Raw genomic sequence first — 9,877 nt, forward strand, 5'->3', positions numbered from 1 at the left:
GAGCCGCTGAATTCAATGGAACAAACCGCATTGCTCTACGACTTTTAGTTTTTGAGTTATGAATTTTTTTTGGTAAATAAAATTTTTCACTATAGATATTGCCTATCTTAATTTTTAGCAAAAAACTTTAAAAGGTTACATCTTGTTAAAAGATGGTTTTATACGCAAAATGAGCCGCTGAATTCAATGGAACAAACCGCATTGCTCTACGACGTTTAGTTTTTGAGTTATGAATTTTTTTTAGTAAACAAAATTTTTCACTATAGATATTGTATATCTTAATTTTTAGCAAAAAACTTTAAAAGTTCACATCTTGTTAAAAGATGGTTTTATACGCAAAATGAGCCGCTGAATTCAATAGAACAAACCGCATTGCTCTACGACTTTTAGTTTTTGAGTTATGAATTTTTTTTGGCAAATAAAATTTTTCACTATAGATATTGCCTATCTTAATTTTTAGCAAAAAACTTTAAAAGTTTACATCTTGTTAAAAGATGGTTTTATACGCAAAATGAGCCGCTGAATTCAATGGAACAAACCGCATTGCTCTACGACTTTTAGTTTTTGAGTTATGAATTTTTTTTGGTAAATAAAATTTTTCACTATAAATATTGCCTATCTTAATTTTTAGCAAAAAACTTTAAAAGTTTACATCTTGTTAAAAGATGGTTTTATACGCAAAATGAGCCGCTGAATTCAATGGAACAAACCGCATTGCTCTACGACTTTTAGTTTTTGAGTTATGAATTTTTTTTAGTAAATAAAATTTTTCACTATAGATATTGTATATCTTAATTTTTAGCAAAAAACTTTAAAAGTTCACATCTTGCTAAAAGATGGTTTTATACGCAAAATGAGCCGCTGAATTCAATAGAACAAACCGTACTGCTCTACGACTTTTAGTTTTTGAGTTATGAATTTTTTTTTGTTAATAAAATTTTTCACTATAGATATTGCCTATCTTAATTTTTAGCAAAAAACTTTAAAAGTTCACATCTTGTTAAAAGATGGTTTTATACGCAAAATGAGCCGCTGAATTCAATAGAGCAAACCGCATTGCTCTACGACTTTTAGTTTTTGAGTTACGAATTTTTTTTGGTAAATAAAATTTTTCACTATAGATATTGCTTATCATAATTTTTAGCAAAAAACTTTAAAAGTTTACATCTTGTTAAAAGATGGTTTTATACGCAAAATGAGCCGCTGAATTCAATAGAACAAACCGCATTGCTCTACGACTTTTAGTTTTTGAGTTATGAATTTTTTTTAGTAAATACAATTTTTCACTAGAGATATTGTATATCTTAATTTTTAGCAAAAAACTTTAAAAGTTTACATCTTGTTAAAAGATGGTTTTATACGCAAAATGAGCCGCTGAATTCAATAGAACAAACCGCATTGCTCTACGGCTTTTAGTTTTTGAGTTATGAATTTTTTTTGGTAAATAAAATTTTTCACTATAGATATTGCCTATCTTAATTTTTAGCAAAAAACTTTAAAAGTTTACATCTTGTTAAAAGATGGTTTTATACGCAAAATGAGCCGCTGAATTCAATAGAATAAACCGCATTGCTCTACGACTATTAGTTTTAGAGTTATGAATTTTTTTTAGTAAATAAAATTTTTCACTATAGATATTGCCTATCTTAATTTTTAGCAAAAAACTTTAAAAGTTCACATCTTGTTAAAAGATGGTTTTATACGCAAAATGAGCCGCTGAATTCAATAGAACAAACCGCATTGCTCTACGACTTTTAGTTTTTGAGTTATGAATTTTTTTTGGCAAATAAAATTTTTCACTATAGATATTGCCTATCTTAATTTTTAGCAAAAAACTTTAAAAGTTTACATCTTGTTAAAAGATGGTTTTGTACGCAAAATGAGCCGCTGAATTCAATAGAACAAACCGCATTGCTCTACGACTTTTAGTTTTTGAGTTATGAATTTTTTTTGGTAAATAAAATTTTTCACTATAGATATTGCCTATCTTAATTTTTAGCAAAAAACTTTAAAAGTTCACATCTTGTTAAAAGATGGTCTTATCCGCAAAATGAGCCGCTGAATTTAATAGAACAAACCGCATTGCTCTACGAATTTTAGTTTTTGAGTTATGAATTTTTTTTGGTAAATAAAATTTTTCACTATAGATATTGCCTATCTTAATTTTTAGCAAAAAACTTTAAAAGTTCACATCTTGTTAAAAGATGGTTTTATACGCAAAATGAGCCGCTGAATTCAATGGAACAAACCGCATTGCTCTACGACTTTTAGTTTTTGAGTTATGAATTTTTTTTGGTAAATAAAATTTTTCACTATAGATATTGCCTATCTTAATTTTTAGCAAAAAACTTTAAAAGTTCACATCTTGTTAAAAGATGGTCTTATCCGCAAAATGAGCCGCTGAATTTAATAGAACAAACCGCATTGCTCTACGAATTTTAGTTTTTGAGTTATGAATTTTTTTTGGTAAATAAAATTTTTCACTATAGATATTGCCTATCTTAATTTTTAGCAAAAAACTTTAAAAGTTCACATCTTGTTAAAAGATGGTCTTATCCGCAAAATGAGCCGCTGAATTTAATAGAACAAACCGCATTGCTCTACGAATTTTAGTTTTTGAGTTATGAATTTTTTTTGGTAAATAAAATTTTTCACTATAGATATTGCCTATCTTAATTTTTAGCAAAAAACTTTAAAAGTTCACATCTTGTTAAAAGATGGTTTTATACGCAAAATGAGCCGCTGAATTCAATGGAACAAACCGCATTGCTCTACGACTTTTAGTTTTTGAGTTATGAATTTTTTTTGGTAAATAAAATTTTTCACTATAGATATTGCCTATCTTAATTTTTAGCAAAAAACTTTAAAAGTTCACATCTTGTTAAAAGATGGTCTTATCCGCAAAATGAGCCGCTGAATTTAATAGAACAAACCGCATTGCTCTACGAATTTTAGTTTTTGAGTTATGAATTTTTTTTGGTAAATAAAATTTTTCACTATAGATATTGCCTATCTTAATTTTTAGCAAAAAACTTTAAAAGTTCACATCTTGTTAAAAGATGGTCTTATCCGCAAAATGAGCCGCTGAATTCAATAGAACAAACCGCATTGCTCTACGACTTTTAGTTTTTGAGTTATGAATTTTTTTTGGTAAATAAAATTTTTCACTATAGATATTGCCTATCTTAATTTTTAGCAAAAAACTTTAAAAGTTCACATCTTGTTAAAAGATGGTCTTATCCGCAAAATGAGCCGCTGAATTTAATAGAACAAACCGCATTGCTCTACGAATTTTAGTTTTTGAGTTATGAATTTTTTTTGGTAAATAAAATTTTTCACTATAGATATTGCCTATCTTAATTTTTAGCAAAAAACTTTAAAAGTTCACATCTTGTTAAAAGATGGTTTTATACGCAAAATGAGCCGCTGAATTCAATGGAACAAACCGCATTGCTCTACGACTTTTAGTTTTTGAGTTATGAATTTTTTTTGGTAAATAAAATTTTTCACTATAGATATTGCCTATCTTAATTTTTAGCAAAAAACTTTAAAAGTTCACATCTTGTTAAAAGATGGTCTTATCCGCAAAATGAGCCGCTGAATTTAATAGAACAAACCGCATTGCTCTACGAATTTTAGTTTTTGAGTTATGGATTTTTTTTGGTAAATAAAATTTTTCACTATAGATATTGCCTATCTTAATTTTTAGCAAAAAACTTTAAAAGTTCACATCTTGTTAAAAGATGGTCTTATCCGCAAAATGAGCCGCTGAATTTAATAGAACAAACCGCATTGCTCTACGAATTTTAGTTTTTGAGTTATGAATTTTTTTTGGTAAATAAAATTTTTCACTATAGATATTGCATATCTTAATTTTTAGCAAAAAACTTTAAAAGTTCACATCTTGTTAAAAGATGGTTTTATACGCAAAATGAGCCGCTGAATTCAATGGAACAAACCGCATTGCTCTACGACTTTTAGTTTTTGAGTTATGAATTTTTTTTGGTAAATAAAATTTTTCACTATAGATATTGCCTATCTTAATTTTTAGCAAAAAACTTTAAAAGTTCACATCTTGTTAAAAGATGGTCTTATCCGCAAAATGAGCCGCTGAATTTAATAGAACAAACCGCAATGCTCTACGAATTTTAGTTTTTGAGTTATGAATTTTTTTTGGTAAATAAAATTTTTCACTATAGATATTGCCTATCTTAATTTTTAGCAAAAAACTTTAAAAGTTCACATCTTGTTAAAAGATGGTCTTATCCGCAAAATGAGCCGCTGAATTTAATAGAACAAACCGCATTGCTCTACGAATTTTAGTTTTTGAGTTATGAATTTTTTTTGGTAAATAAAATTTTTCACTATAGATATTGCCTATCTTAATTTTTAGCAAAAAACTTTAAAAGTTCACATCTTGTTAAAAGATGGTTTTATACGCAAAATGAGCCGCTGAATTTAATAGAACAAACCGCATTGCTCTACGAATTTTAGTTTTTGAGTTATGAATTTTTTTTGGTAAATAAAATTTTTCACTATAGATATTGCCTATCTTAATTTTTAGCAAAAAACTTTAAAAGTTCACATCTTGTTAAAAGATGGTCTTATCCGCAAAATGAGCCGCTGAATTTAATAGAACAAACCGCATTGCTCTACGAATTTTAGTTTTTGAGTTATGAATTTTTTTTGGTAAATAAAATTTTTCACTATAGATATTGCCTATCTTAATTTTTAGCAAAAAACTTTAAAAGTTCACATCTTGTTAAAAGATGGTCTTATCCGCAAAATGAGCCGCTGAATTTAATAGAACAAACCGCATTGCTCTACGAATTTTAGTTTTTGAGTTATGAATTTTTTTTGGTAAATAAAATTTTTCACTATAGATATTGCCTATCTTAATTTTTAGCAAAAAACTTTAAAAGTTCACATCTTGTTAAAAGATGGTCTTATCCGCAAAATGAGCCGCTGAATTTAATAGAACAAACCGCATTGCTCTACGAATTTTAGTTTTTGAGTTATGAATTTTTTTTGGTAAATAAAATTTTTCACTATAGATATTGCCTATCTTAATTTTTAGCAAAAAACTTTAAAAGTTCACATCTTGTTAAAAGATGGTTTTATACGCAAAATGAGCCGCTGAATTCAATAGAACAAACCGCATTGCTCTACGAATTTTAGTTTTTGAGTTATGAATTTTTTTTGGTAAATAAAATTTTTCACTATAGATATTGCCTATCTTAATTTTTAGCAAAAAACTTTAAAAGTTCACATCTTGTTAAAAGATGGTCTTATCCGCAAAATGAGCCGCTGAATTTAATAGAACAAACCGCATTGCTCTACGAATTTTAGTTTTTGAGTTATGAATTTTTTTTGGTAAATAAAATTTTTCACTATAGATATTGCCTATCTTAATTTTTAGCAAAAAACTTTAAAAGTTCACATCTTGTTAAAAGATGGTTTTATACGCAAAATGAGCCGCTGAATTCAATAGAACAAACCGCATTGCTCTACGACTTTTAGTTTTTGAGTTATGAATTTTTTTTGGTAAATAAAATTTTTCACTATAGATATTGCCTATCTTAATTTTTAGCAAAAAACTTTAAAAGTTTACATCTTGTTAAAAGATGGTTTTATACGCAAAATGAGCCGCTGAATTCAATGGAACAAACCGCATTGCTCTACGACTTTTAGTTTTTGAGTTATGAATTTTTTTTAGTAAATAAAATTTTTCACTATAGATATTGTATATCTTAATTTTTAGCAAAAAACTTTAAAAGTTTACATCTTGTTAAAAGATGGTTTTATACGCAAAATGAGCCGCTGAATTCAATGGAACAAACCGCATTGCTCTACGACTTTTAGTTTTTGAGTTTTGAATTTTTTTTGGTAAATAAAATTTTTCACTATAGATATTGCCTATCTTAATTTTTAGCAAAAAACTTTAAAAGTTCACATCTTGTTAAAAGATGGTCTTATCCGCAAAATGAGCCGCTGAATTTAATAGAACAAACCGCATTGCTCTACGAATTTTAGTTTTTGAGTTATGAATTTTTTTTGGTAAATAAAATTTTTCACTATAGATATTGCCTATCTTAATTTTTAGCAAAAAACTTTAAAAGTTCACATCTTGTTAAAAGATGGTTTTATACGCAAAATGAGCCGCTGAATTCAATAGAACAAACCGCATTGCTCTACGACTTTTAGTTTTTGAGTTATGAATTTTTTTTGGTAAATAAAATTTTTCACTATAGATATTGCCTATCTTAATTTTTAGCAAAAAACTTTAAAAGTTCACATCTTGTTAAAAGATGGTCTTATACGCAAAATGAGCCGCTGAATTTAATAGAACAAACCGCATTGCTCTACGACTTTTAGTTTTTGAGTTATGAATTTTTTTTGGTAAATAAAATTTTTCACTATAGATATTGCCTATCTTAATTTTTAGCAAAAAACTTTAAAAGTTCACATCTTGTTAAAAGATGGTTTTATACGCAAAATGAGCCGCTGAATTCAATAGAACAAACCGCATTGCTCTACGACTTTTAGTTTTTGAGTTATGAATTTTTTTTGGTAAATAAAATTTTTCACTATAGATATTGCCTATCTTAATTTTTAGCAAAAAACTTTAAAAGTTTACATCTTGTTAAAAGATGGTTTTATACGCAAAATGAGCCGCTGAATTCAATGGAACAAACCGCATTGCTCTACGACTTTTAGTTTTTGAGTTATGAATTTTTTTTAGTAAATAAAATTTTTCACTATAGATATTGTATATCTTAATTTTTAGCAAAAAACTTTAAAAGTTTACATCTTGTTAAAAGATGGTTTTATACGCAAAATGAGCCGCTGAATTCAATGGAACAAACCGCATTGCTCTACGACTTTTAGTTTTTGAGTTTTGAATTTTTTTTGGTAAATAAAATTTTTCACTATAGATATTGCCTATCTTAATTTTTAGCAAAAAACTTTAAAAGTTCACATCTTGTTAAAAGATGGTCTTATCCGCAAAATGAGCCGCTGAATTTAATAGAACAAACCGCATTGCTCTACGAATTTTAGTTTTTGAGTTATGAATTTTTTTTGGTAAATAAAATTTTTCACTATAGATATTGCCTATCTTAATTTTTAGCAAAAAACTTTAAAAGTTCACATCTTGTTAAAAGATGGTTTTATACGCAAAATGAGCCGCTGAATTCAATAGAACAAACCGCATTGCTCTACGACTTTTAGTTTTTGAGTTATGAATTTTTTTTGGTAAATAAAATTTTTCACTATAGATATTGCCTATCTTAATTTTTAGCAAAAAACTTTAAAAGTTCACATCTTGTTAAAAGATGGTTTTATACGCAAAATGAGCCGCTGAATTCAATAGAACAAACCGCATTGCTCTACGACTTTTAGTTTTTGAGTTATGAATTTTTTTTGGTAAATAAAATTTTTCACTATAGATATTGCCTATCTTAATTTTTAGCAAAAAACTTTAAAAGTTTACATCTTGTTAAAAGATGGTTTTATACGCAAAATGAGCCGCTGAATTCAATGGAACAAACCGCATTGCTCTACGACTTTTAGTTTTTGAGTTATGAATTTTTTTTAGTAAATAAAATTTTTCACTATAGATATTGTATATCTTAATTTTTAGCAAAAAACTTTAAAAGTTTACATCTTGTTAAAAGATGGTTTTATACGCAAAATGAGCCGCTGAATTCAATGGAACAAACCGCATTGCTCTACGACTTTTAGTTTTTGAGTTTTGAATTTTTTTTGGTAAATAAAATTTTTCACTATAGATATTGCCTATCTTAATTTTTAGCAAAAAACTTTAAAAGTTCACATCTTGTTAAAAGATGGTCTTATCCGCAAAATGAGCCGCTGAATTTAATAGAACAAACCGCATTGCTCTACGAATTTTAGTTTTTGAGTTATGAATTTTTTTTGGTAAATAAAATTTTTCACTATAGATATTGCCTATCTTAATTTTTAGCAAAAAACTTTAAAAGTTCACATCTTGTTAAAAGATGGTTTTATACGCAAAATGAGCCGCTGAATTCAATAGAACAAACCGCATTGCTCTACGACTTTTAGTTTTTGAGTTATGAATTTTTTTTGGTAAATAAAATTTTTCACTATAGATATTGCCTATCTTAATTTTTAGCAAAAAACTTTAAAAGTTTACATCTTGTTAAAAGATGGTTTTATACGCAAAATGAGCCGCTGAATTTAATAGAACAAACCGCATTGCTCTACGAATTTTAGTTTTTGAGTTATGAATTTTTTTTGGTAAATAAAATTTTTCACTATAGATATTGCCTATCTTAATTTTTAGCAAAAAACTTTAAAAGTTCACATCTTGTTAAAAGATGGTTTTATACGCAAAATGAGCCGCTGAATTCAATAGAACAAACCGCATTGCTCTACGACTTTTAGTTTTTGAGTTATGAATTTTTTTTGGTAAATAAAATTTTTCACTATAGATATTGCCTATCTTAATTTTTAGCAAAAAACTTTAAAAGTTTACATCTTGTTAAAAGATGGTTTTATACGCAAAATGAGCCGCTGAATTCAATGGAACAAACCGCATTGCTCTACGACTTTTAGTTTTTGAGTTATGAATTTTTTTTAGTAAATAAAATTTTTCACTATAGATATTGTATATCTTAATTTTTAGCAAAAAACTTTAAAAGTTTACATCTTGTTAAAAGATGGTTTTATACGCAAAATGAGCCGCTGAATTCAATGGAACAAACCGCATTGCTCTACGACTTTTAGTTTTTGAGTTTTGAATTTTTTTTGGTAAATAAAATTTTTCACTATAGATATTGCCTATCTTAATTTTTAGCAAAAAACTTTAAAAGTTCACATCTTGTTAAAAGATGGTCTTATCCGCAAAATGAGCCGCTGAATTTAATAGAACAAACCGCATTGCTCTACGACTTTTAGTTTTTGAGTTATGAATTTTTTTTGGTAAATAAAATTTTTCACTATAGATATTGCCTATCTTAATTTTTAGCAAAAAACTTTAAAAGTTCACATCTTGTTAAAAGATGGTCTTATACGCAAAATGAGCCGCTGAATTTAATAGAACAAACCGCATTGCTCTACGACTTTTAGTTTTTGAGTTATGAATTTTTTTTGGTAAATAAAATTTTTCACTATAGATATTGCCTATCTTAATTTTTAGCAAAAAACTTTAAAAGTTCACATCTTGTTAAAAGATGGTTTTATACGCAAAATGAGCCGCTGAATTCAATAGAACAAACCGCATTGCTCTACGACTTTTAGTTTTTGAGTTATGAATTTTTTTTGGTAAATAAAATTTTTCACTATAGATATTGCCTATCTTAATTTTTAGCAAAAAACTTTAAAAGTTTACATCTTGTTAAAAGATGGTTTTATACGCAAAATGAGCCGCTGAATTCAATGGAACAAACCGCATTGCTCTACGACTTTTAGTTTTTGAGTTATGAATTTTTTTTAGTAAATAAAATTTTTCACTATAGATATTGTATATCTTAATTTTTAGCAAAAAACTTTAAAAGTTTACATCTTGTTAAAAGATGGTTTTATACGCAAAATGAGCCGCTGAATTCAATGGAACAAACCGCATTGCTCTACGACTTTTAGTTTTTGAGTTTTGAATTTTTTTTGGTAAATAAAATTTTTCACTATAGATATTGCCTATCTTAATTTTTAGCAAAAAACTTTAAAAGTTCACATCTTGTTAAAAGATGGTCTTATCCGCAAAATGAGCCGCTGAATTTAATAGAACAAACCGCATTGCTCTACGAATTTTAGTTTTTGAGTTATGAATTTTTTTTGGTAAATAAAATTTTTCACTATAGATATTGCCTATCTTAATTTTTAGCAAAAAACTTTA

Source organism: Tribolium castaneum, chromosome 10 (assembly GCF_031307605.1).
Source record: "Tribolium castaneum strain GA2 chromosome 10, icTriCast1.1, whole genome shotgun sequence".
In the NCBI taxonomy this organism is placed as follows: Eukaryota; Metazoa; Arthropoda; class Insecta; order Coleoptera; family Tenebrionidae; genus Tribolium; species Tribolium castaneum.